Here is a 25,927-nt window from a genome sequence, read left to right as displayed (position 1 = left end):
ATCTTTATCGATTGCCTTACCTCGTCCTTTTCTCGTGCTCTTTTACTTGTTGTTTTTACTTTTGAGAATTGAATCATTTTCACACTTATCACTACTGATCTTTCACATAGCTAAGAATTGGATTAAGTGTTTTTATTCCCTATTCCCTGTGGATTCGATACCCGCTTATCCGGGATTATTACTTCGACAAGCCTGTGCACTTGCAGGATATACGCAAGGGGACCTTGTCAATGGTTTATCACTTGGAGTCCCTAGAGCTTTATGCAACCTTGCACAGTGTGATGCGTCGTGAGCATTCCTTTTCACTAGGGCATAGTATAGGTTATTCACGATTAACCTTAGGTTTGGAACAGTGTCTGTAAGGATCTCCAAGACTCATTAAATATCAATTATGAGATTTAATGATCGGTATTGTACTCAAGCAATAGTCATAGGGTGAGCAATGTCCGGGTGCAACTCTTTCTATCGATTACAACTCCTATCATTTTATTGCGTCTCCTTCTTATTTTTTTTATTTCTATTTGCATCGATATTGTTCACACCACTTTAGATCATCCTCACCATAGGTAAATAGCAATTCTTGTCCTTCCCGATCACTATTCCCTATGAATACAACTACCCATTCACGAGGGTACTTTATTACTTTAACAACCTATGTACTTGTGGTACACACTCGCAAGGGGTGTGTCAGGTTGCAAGAAGTTCTATGGACTCCATGTGATAAACTCTATTCCCTAATATAGATCTAACCCTTTAGTCAAGGCGAAAGACCCCTAGTCATAATTAAGCTCCAGCACTAAGAATTACTTCAACGCTTCACTCTGTTGCTTACGCAACTAAGCCCCAACGTTGTTTGTCTCTTAGTACTTCACTCTATTGTGACCATAAAGATCTCTTAGAACACGGAAGTAGGATAAATCACACCAGAAGGGAAAGGGGACGTCTTGCTACTTCTCAACTCACCCTCTCTACCCTCCCCAACATTGCTTTGTCTAACCCTCATTGTGTGTCACTCATCCACAATGATTACCAAGATGGATTCTCAACCTTAGTGTCAATCTAAGTTAAAATTAACTCAACAAGCAGTCGAGAGTGGAACTGAAATAATAACATCAATTAAAGAAACATAATTAAAGGTCAATGAAACAAAATTATTCTAGGATTTACAAGCCCAAGCACCCACTAGGGGTTTAGCTCTCCATGGAGCAAAATACAATCAATAATGAAATCCAATGTCAAAGCATATAATCCATATGTAAAACCTTCTTGCAGTCCGTATTGATGGTCTTGTGGAGTAGCCTCATCTTCTCCAAAGTTTCCCTCGTCAAGCCTAGGACACACCTCGCCGAATTAATACAAACAAAATCTCCCCCAATAACTATCTTCTGAAGGAACACAGTGATGAAGGCAATAGAACCACTCTAAGAACCTTGCCAAAGCCTCTCCAAACCCTAGCCGCGAGCGCCTCTAAAGTTAGGGAAAAGATGGGAAAAAGGATCCCTGAAGAAGGCTGACAGCTTATTGAAGAGATGGCTATAAACAGTTATCAGTGGAACACATGAGACAAGAAGAAAATAGCCGAACTTCATGAGATTGATGCGATCACATCATTGGCTTCCTAGGTTGAGTCCTTGAGTGAGAAGTTAGACACTCTAACTTCTTCCAGATAGGCTATTATGATGAGTTGAACTAGATGCGGGGGAGGACATGCTTCATCTGATTGCCTAATTATTATTGGTGTTACATCCTCAGTGGAACAAGTAGATTTCATAGGCAATACAATGAGAGATCAAGAAAATCCTTATAGCAATGCCTACAATCCAGGGTGGAGGAGCCACCCAAACCTTTCTTGGAGTAATCAAGGGTAACAGCAGGCCATGGCACTACCAGGTTTCCAACCATAACAACAAACCCCGAACATGGAGAATAGAGTTTTAGGGTTATAGAACTGGATGACCGACTTAGAGAAGGCTTTGACCAAGTTTATTTAATCTTCCGACACTAGATTTTAATCGGTTGAAGCCACACTTCGCAATCACACCGCATCATTACACAACTTGGAGAATCAAGTGGGATAAATTGTGAAGTCACTTTCACAAAGACCTCAAGGGAGTTTGCCTAGCAACGCAAAAACCAATCGAAGAGAACATATAAAGGCGATTACTTTAAGAAGTGATTGTGAAGTTGAGAGTAGGCTCCCTACTGAGAAGATAACGGTTAAGTCTCCCAAGGAAGTGGTGGTTAAGGATAGAGCTCAAGAGAAGGAGATGGCACACCCACCTTACAAGCCAAGAATCCCTTATCCTTCAAGGTTGAAGAATGACCAAAATGACGAGCAATACAAGAAGTTCATGGGTCTATTCAAGCAATTGCAGATCAACATCCCATTTGTGGAGGTGTTGTCTCAAATGGCTCGATATACAAAGTATCTGAAGGACCTCTTGTCGAATGAGAGGAAGTTGGAGGAGAGTGCATCTGTGATCTTAGACGCTTCATGCTTTGCGGTGTGATGAGTGATCTGCAAGTGCACGGAGTCGTCAAGTAATACCCCTCGTGCGAGCACGAGAGGGTCGTATTCCCTGGGCCCAAGAATCTACTCTTACTTTCTCTTTGTGTATTGTCTAGCCGAATGATTCGAAGGGTTTCTCTAATCTATTACTTGAAATAAAAGAACTACAAATAGAGTCTATGATGATAAGGTAGGGGTATAAAATCAGGGAAAAGAAATGGTCACGGATGCGGATTACCTAGGGGCTACTAAAGTGCAAAGGATGCTAAGAATGTCATGCAATTGAAGGTTTGGACCTAGAGATTTCCTAAATTAGATCAACCCGATGGTCACGGCAATTAACCCCTAATCCGGTATAAGTATTGACACAGAATTTCTTTTGATCAAATCCTCATACGATTGCTAGTGGGGAAATCCCTAATTAAGGCCGGAACACAACTTGGTCTAGCCCTAATGGTGGAGGGGTACAGAATACCCGATGGTCACGGTGTATTCGTACATGAATCCTTTCCAAACTTTGTGTGTCTAGTACAAGGGTGATGGTCACGCTACCAAGTACAACCTAGTAGTTGGTTTATAGAGTTCTCATGTAAGCAACACATCAAATGCACCAAGAATGAATCACAAAAACACAACAATTGCAATAGACAAAATTAAATCATCCAAATACACAAGTTCACCCCAAGGTTCACCGGCATCCGGTGACCTTGGGGTCTACTCGTCCATGCAAACAAATACAAGCAACAAGTCCATGAAAACAACTACAAATGGCATAAGAAAACTCCCTCAAACAATAGAAGTAGGAAGACAAGACAAGCTAGGTGGAAATGCTTCCACGGACGCTGCGATGGGGGCGGCTTCCCTCATCGTCTACAAACTCCCAAAGAAGAGATCGATGAAGATCTAGTCAAAACCGAGCTTCTCCCTTTGATTTCCCTTCTCCAAAACGTGTGATCTTACCTCCTAAAGACTGGTGAAAATCGGCTCCAAGAAGACACAGGGCGTGTGAATTTTATGGATAACCCAATCATGCACATAGGTGTGTTTAATTTCCACACGTCCGTATGAAACTCTGCAGAGACTTTCTCTGTATCCTGAGAGCGCACAGGGGCATGTGAGTACCCCTATCACTCCCCCTGTGAGCATCCACACCCCCGTGTGAAATTTCCATTGGGCCATGTGGAATACTTAGCTAAAATTCTAGGGAGAATGGAGAAGCCACAGGGGTGTGTGGGCGCCCCTATGAGTTGGGCACACAGGCGTGGGGAATTTCCACATGCCCGTGTGGATGCGTTCAGAGGTAAAAAGTGACATTCCGAGAGCACACAAAGGCATGTGGATGCCCCTGTAAAGCTCTCCTATGGAGTCACATGGGTGTGGGTAATTTTCACACGCCCGTGACGATGTGAAGAACACAGAGCCACGATTTTTCTTTAAAACACACTCACGCCTCTACATTTTTAAACTCCCAAACACCCAAAGAACGCATCCTCTTTTTCTTCCCGACCATCTCCTTCTATTTAAAGGGTTCTAGAGTCATTTTCTTGTTGTATTCTCAAAGTTTTAGATTTCCATTTTGTTAGTAAGCTCTTTAACTCTTTTGCCAATCTTATATTCTTTTGTTCATGGTGGTCTACTTTTCTTGAATACCATGATTAGAGTGCTAGTTAGTGATTGTAGAATGAATGTACATAGATTAGAAATATTTTGTAGTGAGATTTGGAGCTTCGGCCGCACTATTGTTGCTCCCCAAAGATCCACACGGGCGTGTGGAATTTCCACATGACTGTGTGGATTCTTGTAGATTGAGTTTTTAATCTTGATTTGATCGATTTCTTTTTATAGATATGACCCTCTGATCAAAGAAAGCTATCAGTAAGCATCCAAAATAGCCCTCACCAGAGGACATGGAGTTTACGATCCTGGAGCATCAGTCTCTGTTCGAGCGATTAGCGAGGCTCAAGTTCGGTTAGTCACAGTTTCTGGACTTGAGCGCACTCAGGGAGATGAGATGGCCGACAAGGTCGACAAGTTACTGTCTGTGGGTGGTTGGATGTAATTATTGTTCATCAGAGAGATAGCCATTCATATGCTCACAATGAAGGTACTGGCGTCGTTCGAGTTTGGTAGAGCATACAATAGCTTTTCTAGTATCGTCGCCATTTTGCTCAAAGCATTCAGACAATATGATAGAATGAGCGTGACTTAGTTTGCTATCTGACTTGGCTTGTACGATGATGCTTACACTGACACTAAGGAGTATGAGCAGTTACTGACCGATTATCTGGGTAGTTTGACTCCTCAACGGGCGTATCGGATGCATGCGGCCAGGGCCAGTGACAACACCCCTTGCGTGTGACCCGCAAGTGCACGGGTTTGTCAAAGTAATAAATAACAGGTGAGTGGGTATCGTATCCACAGGGAGTATGGAATAAAAATACCAAGTGCACGTGTTTGTCAAAGTAATAAATAGCATGTGAGTAGATATCGTATCCACTGGGAGTATGGAATAAAAATACCTCTAACCTGGACTCGCAAGTGCACGGGTTTGTCGAAGTAATAATACCCCGGTGAGTGGGCAGTTGAATTCACAGGGAATAGTGATCAGAAATACAAAGATTGCTATTTAACTAAAGTGAAGATGAATCAATAGTGGTGTTAACAAAATCAATATGAAAAGAACTAAAGAAAATAAGAAAGAGAGGCACAATAAAATGAGAGGAAAGGTAATCGATAGAAAGTGGGCCACTTGGCCATTAGTCCACCTAGGATTATTACTTTAAGTGCAAGACCAACTATTATGTCTCCTAACTGATGCTTAATGAGTCGTGGAAATCCAAAAATACACGGTCCCAAACCTAAGGTCAATCGTGACTAACTCTACACAATGCTTCGGTGGAGAAATCAATCAGTCTCAACACAGTTGCAAGAAGATCTAGGGATTCCAAGTGATAAACCCTATTCCCTAATATAGGTCTAACCCTTTAGTCCAGCCGAAAGACCCCTAGTCACAATTAAGCCCCAGCACTAAGGATTACTTCAATGCTTAACTCTGTTGCTTGTGCAACTAAGCCCCAGCGGAGTTCCTCTCTTAGCACTTCTCTCTATTGGGACCGAAAAGAACTCTTAGAACACAGAGGTAAGATTAATCACAATGAAGGGGAAAGGGGATGCTCCGCTACCTCTCGAGTCACCCTCTCGACCCTCTCCAATATTGCTTTGTCTAACCCTCATGGTTTGTCACTCACTCACAAGGACTACTAATGTAGACTCTCAACTCTAGTGTCACTCTAAGGGAGAAGTCATTCAACAAGCATTCAAGATTGGAACTCAATTAAAGACATCAATTAAGAAAAGCATAATAAAATTTCAATGAAACAATAACATCATAGGGTTTACAAGTCTAAGTACTCACTAGGAGTTTAGCTCTCCATGGAGCAAGTTATAATCAATAATGAAATCGAAAGTAAAAACATGCAATCCATAAGTAAAACCCCCTTGGTATTTGTGTCGATGGTCTTATGGAGTAGCCGCGTCCTCATTAAAGGTTCCCTTGTTAAGCCTAGGGCACATCTCGCCGGATTGGTGTCGACAATAGCTCCCCCAATACCTCTCTTCCAAAGGAATGTGATGTTGATGGCTGTAGAATCACTCCAAAAACCTTGCCAAAACCCCTCTAAACCCTAGCCACAAGCATTTAGAAAGTTGGAAAAAAGATGGAGAAAAGATGGAAAAGAGGAATCCCAAATTGCTACAAGTCGTGGCTTTATAAAGGGTTGGAATCGGGGATCCACACGGGCGTGTGGAATTTCCATACGCCCGTGTGAATCTGCAGGAATCTTATTTTCTGTGGCTTGTGAATAGTAACTACTGCAGTAAATTACTATAGTAATTTGCTACGGTACCTGGTACATTACTCCACGAAAAACACTCCTGAATCCACACTTTTCATCGAGACAACATAAATGGGCACACGTATATGCCATAAATCGCATTGGTTCTTTAATAAGAGATAACATTGATGAAGATCTTGCTAGCACTGCACAAGTCAGAATACGCAAATTGACTGCCTTTGTGCCCCTCTAAACCATGTAATTTCTTAAGCGCATGGAGGTTGGCACACATTCACGTATTTTTCAGCACAACTTGTGTCTTCACATTTGTTAACTCCAAGATTCCATCAATAAAGTGCAATCGCAATCTACTTTGGCTTCCTTCCTCTGTATTTGGCTCCATAATCCTACATACAAAAAAGAACACAAAAGCTCATGTATTAGCGATAAAATCTGAGAAAAGAAATGCTTATCGTATGAAAAGAATATTTCGTATTACTAATACACAAGCACTTATCAAGAGATCACATTACACATGTTCTATACTTATGTGTTGATTGTGCATGCTCATGTAGGCAATGGCGGTTCACCTTAGTTGCAATGGTTGTAATCTTAAGTTTAGGAGAATTTTTCACATTGAATGTTCTCATGCTCTAGTTTCTACTTGAATTTTAATAATTTTTGCTCGATTGACACTTGTTGCACTACTCGCTCTTTAAACCTTGTGGAAACTCAAGTTCGGTGTTTAAGGAACTAGTTTAGTTGTTTCTAATTTTAATTTCTTAAAAAAAATATGGTGGTATGAAAAGAAAAAAAAATTAATTATGTTGTTTTTGTTTGTGCATTCGGGGTGGAAATAGCTATCACCTATGAAGTATGAAGCTACTATCATAAGTCGGATACTAGTTATGCCCTAATAAAAGAATGTGCTATCTCATGGGATGAGTAAAAGGTACTATCCTGGTAGAAAGAGTTGCCACCCCGAAAGTGTGAAAGCCACCTTAGCGGCCGCTTCGGAATGGACTACCTTAGAGGATGTGTGAAGCTACTACCATCTCTTTTCTTTCTTTTTGTATACAAATAAGTCTCTTATACTTAGAGCTTTTAGGAGTATATGTTGGGTTGACTTGAGTGAGTCTACACACACTTACACGATATCGGGTTTGTTGTCATTTTTGATTCATGTTTTTAGCTAGAGCATTGATTTTTCCTATTCGGTGTTGAAATTATTCCTTGTAGAATGCTTCCCTTGCATACTTGTGGTAAACCTGAGGCCAATCACTTTCAATTTCTCTTCTTATGTGCTTTAATGTTTTATTTTTCTTGAGGATAAGCAAAAGCTTAAGTGTGGGGGAGTTTGATAAGTACTTGTGTATTAGTAACACGAAGTATTCTTTTCTTACATTGAGCATTACTTTTCTCATATTTTATCTCTTATACATGTGTATTGGTGTTCTTTTGTGCATATAGACTTGTGGAGACAATAGTGGAAGAAAGGAGCCAAAAATAAATCACGGATGTACTTTATTGACAAAATCTTAGAATGAACAAACGCAAAGACACAAGTTGTCCTCAAAGACATGTGATTGTGTGCCAACCTCTATTGTGCTCAAGAAAACACATGGTTTAGAGGGGCACAAATGCAGTCACATTCACATGTTCCGACTTATGCAAAGCTAGCAAGATCATCGCCAATGTGACATTATTGAAGATGCAATGCAATCTACCGCATGGATGTGTGCCCATTCATGTGGCCTTGATGAAAAGTGTGGATTCGGGAGGATTTTGCGAGTACTGTAGCAGTTCACTGTAGCAAAGTACTGCAGAAAATCAAGGTAGTAGTTACTATTCACAACGCGCTGAAAATTCAATTCCTGGAGATTCACACGGGTGTTTTGGAATTCGACACGCCTGTGTGGATGCCAAATTCCAGCCTATTTAAAGCCGTGACTTATAAAGTTTTTGGGAATCCTTTTCCTATCCTTTGCTCATCTTTTTCTTATCTTTGAAGGCGCTCTCGGCTAGGGTTTGAGAGGCTTTGGTAAGGCTTTTGGAGTGCCCTAGGCTTGATAAGGGAACCTTTGGAGTAGACGAGGCTGCTTCACTAGACCATCGATACAGACTACAAGGGGTTTTTACTCATGGATTGCATGTTTTTACTTTTGATTTCATTATTGATTGTATCTCACTCCATTGAGAGCTAAATCCCTAGTGGGTGCTTTGGACTTGTAAACCCTAGATGTTTTGTTTTATTGACCTTTTATTATGTTTTCTTTAATTGATATTCTAATTGAGTTCCAATCTTGAATGCTCATTTAGTTGATTTTTCCTTAGAATGACACTAGGGTTGAGAATCCATCTTGGTAATTCTTGTGGATGAATGACACACCATGAGGGTTAGACAAAGCTAGGTTGGAAAGGGTTGAGAGGTGAGTCGAGAGGTAGTGGAACATCTCTTTCACTTTCGATGTGATTTATCCTGCCTTCGTGTTCCAAGAGTACTTTGCGGTCATAATAGAGTGAAGTGCTTAAGAGAGGAACTCCGCTTGGGCTTAGTTGCGCAAGCAAAAGAGTAAAGCATTGAAGTAATCCTTAGTGCTAGGGCTTAATTGTGACTAGGGGTCTGAAATGACCAAATTGCGTGTGAACCGCAAGTGCACGGGTGTCAAAGTAATAAAATACCTGGTGAGTCAGGTAGTCAAATCAAAAGGGAATAGGGTTACTGGTACTAACTTCTTCTCTGCTATCTGGCCTAATGATAAATGGAATGATGTTGCGATCTAATGTGTGAAAAATTGAATACCGGAGATGAATATGCAATGGTAAAATAAAGGGAGATCTCAACCAGTTAAAGTGGGGTATTCGGGCAATGCTCTCCCTAGGATTCAGGTACTTGATATCCAAAGTGTTTTTATGATGAGTAAGTTAAGTTGTGGAAATCCAAACATAATCGAATTTGACCTCGAGATCACTAATACTAGTCCCTATGATGTCCCGATGGAGAAATCGCTTAATCTAAACACCTCATAATACATATGACTGCAAAGCACTCTAGGGATTCCAAAAGGTGTATCTGATTCCTAAAGATAGATCTAACCCTAATTCCTAGTGAAGGATCCTTAACCACTTATAAGGTCCCGGCAGAGAAATTTATCAATCTCATGCCTCACACCAAATATGGTCGCATAAAGTCTAGGGAATAAGGAGATAGAATACACCAATCAAAGGGGAAATGGAACACTCTACTATCTCATGACTCACCCTCTCACCCCTCTTCAATATTGAGGTTCTAACCCTAATGGAGACCTCTCTCTCACCAAGGCAACAAATCATGCAAACCAAATAACCATAGGATTAATAACGCAAGCAAGCATTAGACAATCAAGATTGAAACTTAATCAAACTCGGATTAAATAGAAACACAAAGCAATTCTGCAAAAGATGATAATTCTAGGGTTCACAAGCCCAATTACCCTCTAGGATTTTAGCTATCAATGGAGCAACATAAAAAAACACCATCAATGAATGAAAGTACATAATAACCATAGAAATAAACCCCCTTATATATGAACTGATGGCCTTAATGGAGAGGTTCAACGTCTTGAAGGACGTACTATGAAGCTAGGTTCAAAGAATAGGGCAAAACGGCTATTTATAAGCCTAAACCGCACATGTCACGTTCCCCCACGCCACCTATATGGATTTTCCATGCGCCCGTGTGGGCTGCAGAAATTTCCACACGGGTCGGGTGGACAGTAATTTTCCTACATTGTTGCTACAGTAAAATTACTACAGTAGTTTTCACAAACATGGTCCAAACATTCTCCTCTTGAGGCCACATAGTCAGGCACACAATCATGTGATAGGCTATAAGACTTTTCTTCATCGACGCATTTTTGAAAAGTCCTGCAATCTTCACAAAGAGAAAGAACATGAAGATGTGTCTGTCTTTGTGCCTTTTCAACTAGTGAATTAGCTTCAATCTCCTTGGAAGTTGGCACACATCTCCACGTTCATGAACTCCTCTCGTGTCTTGGTCTTTGAATTGAGCAAGAACTCCCAACATTGTGTCTTTATAGCCTATCTTTGCTTCTTTTTTACTCTTCAGGGCATTGACAACATAATTGCACAAAAGAACACCAAATACACAATATGAGACATAAACCATGGTAAAAATGATGCTCAATGCATGTAAAATATAAATAAAAATATGTCTACACAAGCACTTATCGAACTCCCCCACACTTAAGCCTTTGCTTGTCCTCAAGCAATATTAAACATTAAACTCATGGAAAGAAAAGAGAAGTGCTTGGCCTTAGGTTCACCAGGAGAGTACAAGAATAAAATTCGAAAGTTATGGAGAAAATAAAACACTAGATAAAACAATCAATGCACTCGCAAACAATCCGATCACAAATGAATGTGATGAAATCCGAAAGCATGTGCGTGTGTGAAAAACTCAACTCATATCAACACTATGTCCACTACTAAGTTCTTTTTAACATGGGACTTATTTATAAACAAAAAGAATAGGTAGTAGCTTCACACAATCCTCTAAGGTAGCCTTTTCTCAAGATGCCTCCTGAGTGGCTTTCACACTTTCGAGGTTGTAGCTCTTTCTACCAAAGGTGGTAGTTTTCACACATCCCATGAGATAGCTCTTTCTCTAATTAGGGCATAACAAGTATCTGACTTATGGGAGTAGCTTCATACATCATGGGCGGTAGCTCTTTCCACACCTTATGTACGAACAACATACAACAAACAATTTCCAATTTTTTTTTTCAATTTTTCTGATTTTTCTAATTTTTCCAATTTTTTTTATTTTTCAGATTTTTTTTTAATAAAACTAGCACACTAAAGTTCCAAAAATAATGAAGTAGAATCTTACTTGCAAGCTTTTTGGTCCTTGGTGTCTTACTTGCAAGAAAATTGCCAAATAATTGCAAATTTTCATGAAATGGCAAGGTGCAGGAATCCACGCAGGCGTGTGGACAAGCCACGCACTCGGATGGTTGTGTGGGTAGCTCGTCAGAGGGGCCATGTGACCATGTGGCCCAGCCACGCGGTCGCGTGGCCACCTTGGCCATTTTCTTGTAACCCACACGACCGCATGCGCTGCCAGCCAGCCCACGTGGTCGCGTGGGCTCAGCCATGCACCCACGTGGGCGGGCAAACATGGCCGAAAGGCCAAGGTTGGGCCCCAACGGTCCTCTAAACTTGATTTACATGCATTCTAAGGTGTTCACAATGAATTTACATGAGAAATAGCACCTAAAAACCAAATAACATCCATGAATTCAAAAAATGAGGCCATGGAGAAGATGAGAAAAAGTAAGTCTTACCGATGTGAATCAGAGAAGATAAGTCAATGTTAATGCCGACAAAACACTTCTTACTCTCCAAGGAGTTAAAGAAAATTAGTTTTTTGTGCTCAAAAGTTCAGATTCATGAAGATCAAGAAGTGGGAGATGAAGGGCTTTAGTGATAATAATAATGAATAATGAGCTCCTCATGCTCTTATAAGCCACATGGGGGTGTGGAAAATCCACACCCCCCACGTGGGTACTATACACGGCCACGTGAAAATTCTACACGACCATGTAAGCTGCAAAATTTCTGCAGACAGTCCACGCAAGGCTCCAAACTTCAAATTAACACTAATTTTTCAACTATAAACATGAATTACACCCCAAACCATGCCACATACGTGAAAACCAATTTCAAACACAAAACGTTTTCCATGAAAACTCCAACACCAACAAAAATTCATCAAGGCACACACTCATGAATTGATTACTAAAGAAATTAAAATCTAAACTAGTTGGGTTGCCTCCCAAGAAACGCTTGTTTTACGTCACTAAGCTTGACGTACCTCTTCCTTACCTTATGGTGGCTTGAAAAGAATGTGTTCCTCCCAACTAGACATTGCATAACTACTTCCTTTAAACCAAAAATCAACTTGCCAGGGTGGAGTATTTGTTGGAGAGTCCAACCATCTTACCTTTGGCCTCCAAGGAAACAATTTGGGCTGGGAATTGTCCAAGCTTAACACTAGTGGGTCATTGGAAGGCTTCAAACTCCTACCCACATCTTTTTCCAAACCCAAAATCTCTTTCTTGCGTTAAATGTGTTGATTGATCCCAAAGGAAGATGCTTTGTCCATTACCTTAGGGTATGCTTCTTCTTGTGTATTTTCAACTTGAAAGGAACACGACGTTAGCAAATCCCCTTGAGAATTTCCTAGCCCACAAGCACAATCTTCACTTAAGCAATCCACATTCTCAAAATGATGTTCATCATCTTTCTTTTCATTTTCTGCAGAAGTGTACTCAATTTTCCCTACTTCATCAATGTCATTCATGGCCTCATCAAGTCGGGGAGAAACTTGCCTTGAATGTTCAAATTCTTCTTTCTCCTTCGCAAGCATGTTTAAGATCTCTCCTAATTGAAGCTCAAGGTTTTTGATGGAGATCTCGTGACAACTTAATGTGGCCTCAATATTTTAGAAACAAGCATCGATTGCTTCAATAAATCTCAGTAACACTCTTTCAAACCAAAGTACATCATCTTCAAGCTTCTCATCCATCTGAAATTCTTCTTGAGGTGTTCCCATTGGTTTTCATCAATATCCCATAAGAGATTTGGGTAGCTCCTTTGATTTCGATGATATGTGCTGTGACATGGATTGTATTGTTGATGGACACTAACAAGTCGATCAATTTTTCTAGTGACAGCATCAACTCACAAACATAAATCTATAAGTGGATCAATCATCATTCAAGTTCCAAGCAAGAAAAGTAACACAAGACAAAATAAAACAAACGAGAACTGCAGAATAAGATAGAGTGAAATAGATTTTAAAAAAAACCAATGAGAATGATGGGAGAAAAGAGTGTGTGAAATAGAAAAACAATGAAAAAGATAAATGGCTAAAGCAACAAAGTACTAGTTTTCATGGTACCCTGTTCCTCAGCAAAGATGCCAAAAACTTGACATGACCGAATTGCGTGTGAACCGCAAGTGCACCGGTGAGTCAGGTAGTTGAATCCACAGGGAATAGGGTTACTAATACTAACTTCTTCTTTGCAATCTAGCCTAAAGATAAATGAAATGATGTGGTGATCTAATGTGCGAAAAAATGAATACCAGAGATGAATATGCAAGGGTAAATTAGAGGGAGATCTCAATCAGTAAAAGTGGAGTATTTGCGCAATGCTACCCTAGGATTAAGGTATTAGGTACCTGATATGTAAGTGTTTCTATGATGAGTAAGTTAAGTCATGGAAATCCAAATATAATCAGATCAGGCCTCTAGATCACTGATACTAGTGCCCTACGATGTCCAGGTGGAGAAATCGCTCAATCTTAACATCTTACACCACATATGACCGCAAAGCACTCTACGGATTCCAAAAGGTGTATCCGATTACTAAAGATAGATCCAACCCTAATTCCCATTGAAGGATCCCTAACCCCCTACAAGGTCCCGGTAGAGAAATTTATCAATCTCACGCCTCACACCAAATATGATTACATAGAGTCTAGGAAATACGGAGATAGAATACACCAATAGGATGGTAAAGGGGATGCTCCACTATCTCATGACCCATCCTCTCAACCCTCTTCAATATTGAGGTTCTAACTCTAATAGCAACCTCTATCTCACCAAGGCAACAAGTCATACAAACCAAATAACCATAGGATCAATAAGGCAAGCAACCATTAGACAATCAAGATTGAAACTTAATCATACTCGGATTAAATAGAAACACAAAGCAATTGCACAAAAGATGAGAGTCCTAGGGTTCACAAGCCCAAATACCCTCTAGGGTTTTAGCTCTCCATGGAGCAATATACAAAACACACCATTAATGAATGAAAGTACATAAAAACCATAGAAATAAACCCCCTTATATATGAACTGATGGCCTTGATAGAGAGCTTCGACATCTTGAAGGACCCACCCCGAAGTTAGGTTCACTGTAGGCTTCCTTGATGCTATGATGGAGGAGTAATCTATCAAAGTATTGATGAAGCGCCTCCAAAGCTTCAAGGCCCTCCTATCCAAACCCTAGCCATCTCACCCCTCAAGAACCACACAAAAGATGTCAAATAATAGGGCAAAATGGCTATTTATAAGCCTAAACCTATGTTGTCACATGCCCTCACGCGCCCATGTTGATTTTCCATGCGCCTGCGTGGCCTGTAGGAATTTACACGCAGGCACGTGTAATTTTAACGCGGGCGCATAAACAGTATTTTGCTACAATACTACTGATAAGTGCTTGAGTAGATATATTTTTTTATATATGTTTACATGCATTGAGCATCATTTTTACCATGGTTTATGTCTCGTATTATGTATTTGGTGTTCTTTTATACATATAGGTTGTGAATGCCTTGAAGAGTAAAAATAAAGCAAAGAGAGGCTATAAAGACACAATGTTGGGAGTTATTGTTTAATTCAAGGACCAAGACACGAGAGGAGTTTATGAACATGGAGATGTGTGCCAACTTCCAAGAAGATTCAAGTCAATTCACTAGTTGGAAGTGAACATAGGCAGCCACATCTTCATGTTCTTTCTCTTTGTGAAGATTACAAGACCTCTCAAAGATACGTCAATGAAGAAAAGTCTTATAGCCTACCATATGGACATGTGCCCGGACATGTGGCCTCCAGAGAAGAGTGTTTGGACTGCATTTTGGGAATAACACTGTATCAAAGTAATGTAGCAAAACAATGTATCACTTTTACTATAGCAGTGATGTATCAAAATTTCTTGATATGCACACGCGTGGAAATTCCTGCAGTCCACGCGGGCGCGTGGAAATCCCACATGGGCGCATGGAGTCACGTGACAGGCGCAGTTTTGGGCTTTAAATAGGCTGTTTGCCCTATTCTTTGTAGACTTTTTTTGAGGCTTTTCACGAGCACTTTGAAAGCAAGGCGGCTAGGGTTTTGGAGGAGGTCATTGGCGATTTGGGGGGGTGTGCATCACCAACTTTGATCAATCTTCTCTCCGTCACAGCATAGAGGAAGCCTTCGATGACCTAGCTTCGGAGAAGGATTCTTCAAGACGTTGGGCGACCGATCAAGGCCATCATCATGAATTTAAGGGGGTTTTTCTTCATGGTTTTCATTGCTTTTCAATGTATTCACCACTGTTTTGTAACTTCCTCCATGGAGGGCTAAACCCTAGTAGGTATTTGGACATGTGAACCCTAGGATCTATATTTTTGTATTGATTTGCATGTTTCATTAATCCATGTGGTTCATTAGATTTGCATGATTTATTACTTTGGTGAGAGAGAGGTCTCCATTAGAGTTAGAACTTCAAGGTTAAAGAGGATTGAGAGGGTGAGTCATGAGATAGTGGAGTGTCCTCCTTCCCTTCCGATAGAGTGTTTCCTATCTCCGTATTCCCTAGACTCTATGCAAGCATATTTGGTGTGAGGCGTGAGATTGAGAGATTTATCTGTCAGGAACTTGTAGGGGGTTAGGGATCCTTCGCTGGGAATTAGGCTTGGATCTATCTTTAGGAATCAGTTTCACTTTTAGGTGTTCCTAGTGCGTAATGTGGTCATATGGGGTGTGAGGTGTTGAGATTGAGTGATTTCTCCGCCGGGACCTTCTAGGGGACTAGTACCGGTGGCTTGGAGGTTACAAGGTCCCCTTGCATATATCCCGCAAGTGCACGGGTTTGTCGAAGTAATAATCCCCGATGAGCGGGTATCGAATCCACAGGGAGTAAGGAGTGAAAACACTTAATCCGCTTCTTAGCTATGTGAAAGATCAATAGTGATAAGTGTGACAATGATTCAATTCTCAAAAGTAAAAGCAACAAGTAAGAGAGTACGAGTAAAGGAGGAGGTAAGGCAATCGATAAAGATGGGGTACTCGGATAATGCTCCGCCTAGGATAATTATTTCAAGTGCAAGAACCCTCTATTATGCTTCCTAATCAATGCAATGGTGAGTCATGGAAATCCTTAATTACATAGTCCCAAATCTAAGGTCAAGTATGCCTAACTCTATACATGTCCCGGAGGAGAGATTAGATAACCTCTCAACCTCGCACTTGAAAGAGTTGCAAAGAGCTCTAGGGATTCCAAGTGATAAATCTCTTCCTAATTATAGACCTAACCCTTTGGTCTAGGTGGAAGGTCCCTAACCACGATTATGCCCTCGATACTAGGATCACCTCAACGCTTCACTCCGTTGCACGCGCAACTAAGCCCCAGCGGAGCGTCATCCGTTAGACCATTCGCTCTATTATGGCCACAAAGAACTCAAGGAGCGGAGGTAGAATCTATCACGTTGGAGGGGAAAGGGGACACTCCTGTACCTCTCGACTCACCCTCTCAACCCTCTCCAACCTAGCTTTGTCTAACGCTCGTGGTGTGTCACTCACTCACAAGGTTAGACCATTCGCTCTATTATGGCCACAAAGAACTCAAGGAACGGAGGTAGAATCTATCACGTTGGAGGGGAAAGGGGACACTCCTGTACCTCTCGACTCACCCTCTCAACCCTCTCCAACCTAGCTTTGTCTAACGCTCGTGGTGTGTCACTCACTCACAAGGTTACCAACAAGAACTCTCAACCTCAACCCTAGTGTCACTCTAGGGGAAATGTTCATCCAATCAAGCATTCAAGGTTGGAACTCACAATAAACATCAATTAATTGAAAGCACAATAAAGAGATTCAATGAAACAAATACATCCTAGGGTTCACAAATACCCAAGTACCCACTAGGGGTTTAGCTCTCCATGGAGCTAAGTACAATCAAAGAAATAGAATGTAAAAGTAATGAATCCATAGAGAAACCCCCTCGATAGTCATGTCGATGGTCTTGTGGAAAGTCCTCTACTCATCGTCCAAGGATTCCCTTGTCCGGTATAGGATACGCCTCGACGAAAGCTCCACTACCAACCTTCTTCCTCAGGAATGACGATGTCGGAGCCATAGAACCTCTCCAAAACCTTAGCCAATACCTCTCTAAACCCTAGCCGAAACCCTCTCTAAAGTTGGGGAAAAGATGGAGAAAAAAATGCTGAAATCGGCTTTAAATAGGGCAAGAATACTTCCCGAGTCCATACTTTCATCGAGGTGACGCAAACGGGCACACGTTCACATCGTGGATCATTTTGCTTGTTTAATGACGGACAAGATGGTGGAGATCTTGTTCTATATGCATAAGTCGGAATACTTGAGTGTGACTGCCCTTGTGCCCCTCCAAATGGTTGTGCTAACTCAAATACAAGGAGGTTGGCACACACTATAGCATCTCGCACCCGACCTATGTCTTCACGTTTGAACCTTAGCAAGATTTCCTCCAAAATCGGTGCATTATGATCCACGTTGGCTTCTTTCCTTCATACTCGGCCTCACAACCGTATCTACATGAAAGTAACATAAAAACACATATATTAGTGTAAAAACCCGAGAAAAGTAATGCTCAATATAAGGAAAGAATGCTTCGCATTCATATCACACAAGCACTTATCAGTAGGCAAGAGCTGGTTGTTCTTGGATTACCTCGACTCATTAGACTCGGTTTAGATGCATTTAGTGAATCTTAAGCTTCATGTTAGATCCTAAAGGGAGCATTGTCTGGGTACCTCATCTTTATTGATTGGGATCTTGCCTGTTTGCTTTCTTATTAATTCTCTTGCAATTAGTTCATTTCATCACATCCATTGATTTCGACTAGATAACTAAGAATTTTTTAATACTAATACTTCCGTTCCCTGTGGATTCGACTACCCACTCACCGGGGTAATTATTACTTCGACACCCATGCACTTGCGGTTTACACGCAACACGAGCGCGTGTCAAGTTTTTGGCACTGTTGCCGGGGAGCGGGATATTAGGAACACTAGGAGTTGGTTACTTTAGTCATTCACATTTTTATTTACTATTTCTACTTCATACTTCTCTCTTTCGTTGTTCTTATTGTTTCTTTTCATTGATTTCAGCTATAGATTATGACCCGAGGGAACCCTTCGACATTGGTTGAAGAGGATCCTAAAATTCAGCGAAGAATTCATAGAATGGGCAAGGAACTTGTGCAGGACTAGAATTTTCAAGCTGAAAGAGAGGTTGAAGAATCTGAAAATATGGCAGAACAAGGAGTGCAACCAAGAACACTTTCAGATTTTGCTAGGCCTACAATTCGTGGGACACAATCGAGCATTGTTATGCCACCGGTAGCAGCCCAGAATTTTGAGTTAAAGCTGGGTTTTATTCAAATGGTTCAAAAGTCTGCACAATTTAATGGGTTAGCAGATGAAGACCCAAAAAATCATATTGATAATTTCCTTGAAGTTTGTGATATGTTGAAAATCAATGGGGTTTCGGATGATGCAATTCTCTTTAGGACTTTGCCATTTTCAATGAAGGGAAGAGCCAAACAATGGCTCCATTCATTGCCAAGAGCCTCTATCACAACATGGAATGAAATGGCCGAGGCTTTCCTTGCTAGGTATTTTCCTCAGGGGAAATCGGCAAAGATTCATAATGAGATATCTTCATTTGTTCATATGGAGCTTGAATCTTTATTTGAGACTTGGGAATAATTCAAGGATCTCTTACAGAAGTGTCCTCAACATGGGTTTCTCGATTGGATGGTTATTCAATCATTTTATAATGGGTTGAACTCGAGCAACAAACAACATCTTGATGCTGCCGTGGGAGGAACATTGGGAAATAAGACCCCCGAAGAAGCCCGACAAATGATTGAGGAGATGGGTTTGAATAGCTACCAATGGAATGCAAGAGAAAAGAAAAAAGTGGTCGAACTCCATGAGATTTATGCGGTTACATCTTTGGCAGCCCAAGTCGAGGCATTGAGCAAGAAATTGGATACTTTAACTTCATTAAAGATAGCCGTAATCACAAGTTATGATGGTTGTGGGGGTTTGTATGTGCCATCCGATTGTCCTATCTCGATTACTACTTCAGCCCCAATTGAACAAATAGATTTTGTGGGCAATTCGGGAAGAGGACAAGGTGTAGAGAAACCACCCAAATCTCTCATGGGCAATCAAGGGCAGCAAAAGATCGCTGCCTACCAGGATTTCAACAAACACCTTCGATTCCGGAGAGAGTTTCAGAATTAGAAAGGGTTTTGTCGAAGTTTATTCAATCAACCGACACAAGGTTCCAAAATATAGAGGCAACACTACACAATCATACCGCTTCTTTACACAATTTGGAGAATCAAGTCGGACAAATAGCGAAGTTATTGGCGGAGAGGCCTTTGGGAAGCTTACCAAGTAACACTGAGACTAACCCAAGGGAGCAAGTGAAGGCGATCACTTTAAGGAGTGATCGAGAGCTCCAAGAAAAGCTCACTACTGAGAAAATTTCTGAAATTCTTCAGGCTAAAATCCCCACTGTGAAGACTGCTGAAATTCCTCAAGAAACGGCAAAAAATAAGGTGCAATATAAGGAGAAGGGGGCAGCTATGTCACTTCCTTTATATACTCCAAGGATCCCTTATCTGGCGCATTTGAAAAAAGTTCAAGTTGATGTGCAAAACAGAAATTTCTGGATCTATTCAAACAGTTACACATTAACATTCCTTTTGTAGAGGCATTATCTCAAATGCCTCGTTATGTAAAGTTCTTAAAGGACCTCTTGACCAACAAAAGGAAGATGGAGAAAAGTGTGGCTGTGGTTTTAGAAGGGAATTGTTCAGCAATGCTTCAGAAGAATTTGCCAAACAAAATGAAAGATCTGGGATGCTTTATCATACCTTGTGCAATCGGAGGTTTGGGGAAAGAAAAAGCTTTGGCCAATTTGGGAGCTAGTATTAATGTCATGTCCTACACATTATTTCAAAAATTAGGGTTCGGAGAGCCAAGGCCAACCCGCATGACTTTACAGCTGGTCGATCGTTCCGTTCGTCATCCTAGAGGTATAATTGAAGATGTTTTGGTAAAGGTTGACAAGTATATATTTCCTGCAGATTTTGTTGTGTTAGATGTCAATGAAGATGCGGAGGTTCCATTAATTCTAGGAAGACCTTTCTTAAGAACCTCCAAGGCTCTCATTGACATGGATGGAGGTGAGATGACATTGCGCATTGGAGAAGAAAAGATCATGTACCATCTCGCCGAAGCAATGAAGCACTCTCTTGACTTTGATGATACTTGTTATTTTTTGAATGTTAATGATGAGATTTCTAATGAGTACCTGTAGGAATTTTTGAATCCGGATCCATAGGAGGAGTGGCCGGGAATTGAGGAGGAGACAATGACCAATTGTGAAAAACAAGTCCTCAATGAGCAACCTCAAGGAGTATTCTTCACATAGATTTTTCGCCAAGTTAAGAGGCCGAGATGTCGCCACCGAAATCATTCCAGCACATTAGGGGACAAGCACACAAAAGAAGAGCACGGCATTCCCTCATTTAGTAACATATTTAAAAATTTCTCCTTGAGTATGAAGGATTAAAGTCAATCATGTGTGCAGTTTGCTAAGAAAGAGGTTTTTCATCTTTATAAGCCACCATGAGGTAAGAATAGGTACGTCAAGCTAAGTGACGTTAAACAAACGCTTCTTGGGAGGCAACCCAAGCTTTTAGTTAGTTTTTAGACTCAAAATTTAAATTCTGTAGTAATAAATTCATGAGTGTGTGTCTTGATTATTTTTTGTTGATCGCTGGTGTTTTCATGGAATTTTTTGGTGATTTGAATTATTTTTCATGTGTATGACATGCTTTAGGGTGAATTTAATATTTAATGTTGAAAAATTAGTGTTAATTTGGAGTTTCAGGCCCTTTGGGACTGTCTGCAGAAATTTTGCAGTCCACACGGCCGCATGGGATTTCCATGCGGTCCTATACAGTACCCACGCGGGGGTGTGGAAAATCCACACCCCCATGTGCCTATAAGAATATGAAGGGGCACTATTCATCATCTTCCATTTTCATAGAGCCCTTTCATCTTCCAAACCTTCACTCCTATGAAACTTAAGTTTTGATCTCTCAAACCAATTATTTTCAACTCCTTGGAGGATTAGACATAATTTGCCGGAGTTTTCACCGAGTTTTCTTCTCCGATTTGTTCCGGTAAGCCTTCACTCCCCTCCACCCTTTCCATGTTCTTCAAGGCCATTTTCATGGAGTTTTCATGGTATTGTTGTGAGATTTCCCATAGGGAATCATGCTAGACACTTCTTCAATGCTTGAAAATGGTTTGTATGAGGCGTAGGAGCCCAAATCCAGCCAAGTCGTCCGAGTTGGGCACCCACACAAGCGCGTTCCTAGCCCACACACCCGCCTGGATGGATATGTGGGCGCGTGGCCCTCTTGGCCGAGAGCGGCCCCAACCATGTGCCCGCATGGGTGGGGTGCTCTGTCGCGCGGCTTGGCAGGCCGCGCGCTCGGGCCAGCCATGCGCCTAAGCGGCTGGCCCGCATGTGCGCATGCGCTACGCCCGCGCGTTGAGCACAAGCCATGCGGTCTCTTGGGCTGGGACAGTGGCCAATTGGTCCTATTTTAACCTTGGCTCGCTGCCCTCGCGCACGTGGTTCCTACTTTGCACTGTATTCATGCCGAACTAATATTGTTAAGTGTTTTATTCACAGATATGACACCACGGACCAAGAGGTTGGCTCAGAAACATCCTCGCCAATATAGGGAGTCAACCCTACCACCGGTAGTCGAATTCCTTGACCCCATTCATCAGTAACGGTTCGAGCGTCTCTGGAACCTCAAGATTGGACAGTCACGCTTTATTGATTGGGATGCACTAGAGGATATTGGTCTTGCTGAAGAGGTCAGAGAGCTTGTTAGTATGGGAGGTTGGGACCGATTAATTTCTATTCAGGAGCCCGTCAGACGAGACACTACCTTGGAGGTTCTTGCCTCATTTTCCTTCGATCGTGATGCAGCTGACACCAGTTTTGATATGGAGGATATCATTCACTTCCGAGCCTTCGGTCAGCCACATGGGATGTCTCTGACCCAGATATATCTTGGGTTGTACGATCAGGATTACATTGATACTATCGAGTACACACAGCTCCTTTCTCAGGTTATAACGATAGAAGAATAAGAAAGTGTGAAATTAATAAGTGCTTGTGTGTTAAGGATGCGAAGTATTCTTTCCTTGCGTTGAGCATTACGTTTATTAGGTTTTAGCGCTAATACATGTGTATTTTTTTTCCTTTGGTGCATGTAGGGTTGTGGAGCCAAATATGTAAGAAAGAAGCTAATGTAGATTGTGAATGCACTATTTGATAAAATCTTGGTAGGAACAAACGCGAAGACACAAGTTAGATTCAATGATACGTGAATGTGTGCCTAACTCCGTGTATTCAAGCAATCACATGGGTTTAGGGGCATAAAGGCAATCACATTTGCATATTCTAACTCGTGCAATGATAGCAAGATCTTCACCAAGGAGTCTGTTTATTGAAGAAGCGATGCGATCTACAGCATAAACATGTACCCGTTTATGTTACCTCGATAAAAAACGTGGAATTAGGAGCATTTTGACCTCCGGGGGGTACTGCAAAACACTGTAGCAATTCACTATAGCAGTTACTGTTTATAGCCGATAGAAAATCAGGATTCCAGTGTATCCACACACCCGTGTGGAATTTCCACAGGGACGTGTGGAACATCCACAGGGTCGTGTGGATGCCCGATTCTAGCCTATTTAAAGCCGCGATTTAGCCCGATTTTAGGGTCCTTTTCCCTATCTTTTCTCCAATTCTTGAGAGGCTTGCGACTAGGGTTTAGAGATGTATTGGAAAAGCTTTTTGAGTGGTTCTATAACTTTGACACCGCATTTCTCCTAGAAGATAGCTATTGGGGGAGTTTTTGTTGGCACGGATCTAGTGAGGTGTGCCCTAGGCTTAACGAGGGGACCTTTGGAGAGGATGAGGCTACTCCACAAGATCATCGACATGACTACCGATGGGGTTTTCCTATAGATCACTTGTTTTTATTTTCGATTTTACTATTGATTGCATCTTAATCCATGGAGAGCTAAACCCCTAGTGGATAATTGGATTTGTGAACCCTATGATGTATTTGTTTCATTAACCTTTTATTATCTTTTCCTTAATTGATGTTTTAAATTGAGTTCCAATCTTGAATGCTTGTTGAATGATTTGTCCCTTAGAGTGACACTAGGATTGAGAGTTTATATTGGTAATCTTTGTGAGTGAGTGACACACCACGAGGGTTAGACAAGGCTAGATTGGAGAGGGTCGAGAGGGTGAGTTGAGAGGTAGCGGAGTGTCCACTTTGCCTTCCAATGTGATATCCTACCTCCATTTCTAGAGTTCCTTGCAGTCACAATAGAGTGAAGTGTTAAAGGATGAACTCCGTTGGGGCTTAGTTGCACGAGTGACAGAGTGAAGCGCTAAAGTGGACATTAGTATCTTAGGCTTAATTGTGACTAGGGGTCTTTCGTTTGGACCAAAGGGTTAGGTCTACATATAGGAATAGGGTATATCACTTGGAATCCCTAGAGCTTCTTGCGACTTTACACAGTGTAAGGTGTTGAGACTGATCAATTTCTCCGTCGGGGCATGCTGTAGAGTTAGTCACGGTTGACTTTAGGTTTAGGACCGTGTATTTTATGATGTCCATGACTCATTGAGTGTTAGTTAGGAAGCATAATAGATGGTTTTGCACTTGAAGCTATAATCCTAGGCGGAACAATATCCGAGTACCCCACTTCATATCGATTGCCTTTCCTCTCACTTATTTGTGCCTCTCTTTCTTATTTCTTTATTTTGTCTACATTAAATCTTATTAACATAATCATTATTTCATCTTCGCTTGGTTAAGTAGCAATCTTGGTGTTTCTTTTCCTTATTCCCTAGGGATATGATACCCCACTCACCTGGGATTTATTAGTTTGCAAACCGATGCACTTGCGGGTCACACGTAAAGGGTGTGTCAAGTTTTTAGCGCCGTTGCCGGAGGAGTAGGCATTTAGAGATACTATGCACTTTGTTATCTTAGTAATCCATTCATTCATTCTATTTCACATCTCTTAATTCTATCATCATTCTGATTTGTTTTCTTTCTTTTGGTACATCCCCAGGTTATGACCCGAGAGAACCCTTCGATATTTATTGAAGGTGATCCTAAACTTGAATGTACACTCAGAAGAAGGGGTAAAGAACTTGTAAAAGAACCATCCAATAAAGTTGAAATAGAAGTTGAGGGGTCAGACAATATGGCAGAGTAGAATGAATAACAGAGAACACTTTCTGACTATGTCAGACCCTCAGTTTTGGGCACATAATCTAGTATTGTGCGACCTCTGATTACAGCTCCAAATTTTGAGCTAAAACTAGCATTCATACAGATAATTCAGCAATCAGATCAGTTCAATGGTTTGACTGATGAGTATCCAAACAATCATATCAAAAACTTCTTGGAAGTTTGTGACATGCTGAAGATCAACAGAGTTTTGAATGATGCTATCAGATAGAGGGCTTTCCCATTCTCTCTCAAAGGAAGAGCTAAGCAGTGGCTTCATTCATTGCTAAAAGCATCCATCACGACTTGGAATGAGATGGTCGAAGCTTTCCTTGCAAGATATTTCCCTCTGGGAAAGTCGGCAAAGCTTCGTAATGAGATATCGTCATTTGTTCAGATTGAGCTTGAATCCTTGTTTGAGATGTGCGAACGATTCAAGGATCTTTTACAGAAGTGTCCACAACACGGATTTCCCAAATGGATGATCATTTAAACTTTTTACAACGGGTTAAATCCAAGTACAAGACAACTTCTAGATGATATTACAGGAGGTACAATGGGGAGTAAGACCCTTGATGAAGCCTGACAGTTGGTACAAGAAATGGCCATGAATAGCTACCAATGGAATGCAAGGGAAAGGAAGAAAGTGGCTGAACTCCATAAGATCGATGCAGTTACATCTTTGGCAGCCCAACTAGAGGCATTGAGCAAGAAATTGGATACATTGACTTCACTGAGGATGGCCACTATCATGAGTTCTGATGGTTGTGGGGATTCACATATGTCGTATGATTATCCTATTTCAATTGCTACTTCAGCGCCGACTGAACAAGTAGACTTTATTGGCAATTCCAAAAGAGTACAAGGTAATCCTTAATAGTATCACCTACAACCAGGGGTGGAGGAACCACCCCAATTTCTCATGGAGTAACCAAGGATAGCAAAAGACCATAGTACCACTGGGTTTTCAACAACAACAAGCCTCAAACCTGGAGAATAGAGTTTCAGGCTTGGAGACCAGAATCACCGACTTAGAGAAAGCCTTAATCAGATTGCGCAATCATCGGATACATGGTTTCAATCGGTTGAGGCTACACTTCGCAACCACACTGCTTCTTTGCACAGTTTAGAGAATCAAGTAGGGCAAATTACAAAGTCACCATTAAAGAGACATAATGAAGCTTGCTGAGTAACTCCGAGACCAATCCACGAGAACATATATAGTTGATCACTTTGAGAAGAGATCGTGAGGTCAAGGATAGGCTTCCTAGTGAGAAGTCCAATGTTGAAGCACCCATGGTTGTGGAGGTTGAGGAAGGAGTAAACAAAGTGAAGGAGATAGTATCCTC

The 25,927-nt window shown here is 41.2% G+C and overlaps 2 non-coding genes across 2 annotated transcripts; both read right to left on the bottom strand.

The window, feature by feature from the left end:
- Positions 1 to 18,856: 18,856 nt before the first annotated feature.
- On the bottom strand, positions 18,857 to 18,962 carry LOC120250842. Its single transcript, XR_005533176.1, has one exon. It is a non-coding gene; the product is annotated as a small nucleolar RNA R71 (small nucleolar RNA).
- Positions 18,963 to 24,942: 5,980 nt separating this feature from the next.
- Positions 24,943 to 25,049, bottom strand: LOC120250879. The gene has a single exon (XR_005533211.1). It is a non-coding gene; the product is annotated as a small nucleolar RNA R71 (small nucleolar RNA).
- Between the last annotated feature and the right edge of the window lie 878 nt (positions 25,050 to 25,927).

This window comes from Dioscorea cayenensis, chromosome 19 (assembly GCF_009730915.1).
Source record: "Dioscorea cayenensis subsp. rotundata cultivar TDr96_F1 chromosome 19, TDr96_F1_v2_PseudoChromosome.rev07_lg8_w22 25.fasta, whole genome shotgun sequence".
Taxonomy (NCBI): Eukaryota; Viridiplantae; Streptophyta; class Magnoliopsida; order Dioscoreales; family Dioscoreaceae; genus Dioscorea; species Dioscorea cayenensis.
Note: the sequence above shows the minus strand (reverse complement) of the source record. Positions and strands in the feature narration are given on the sequence as shown.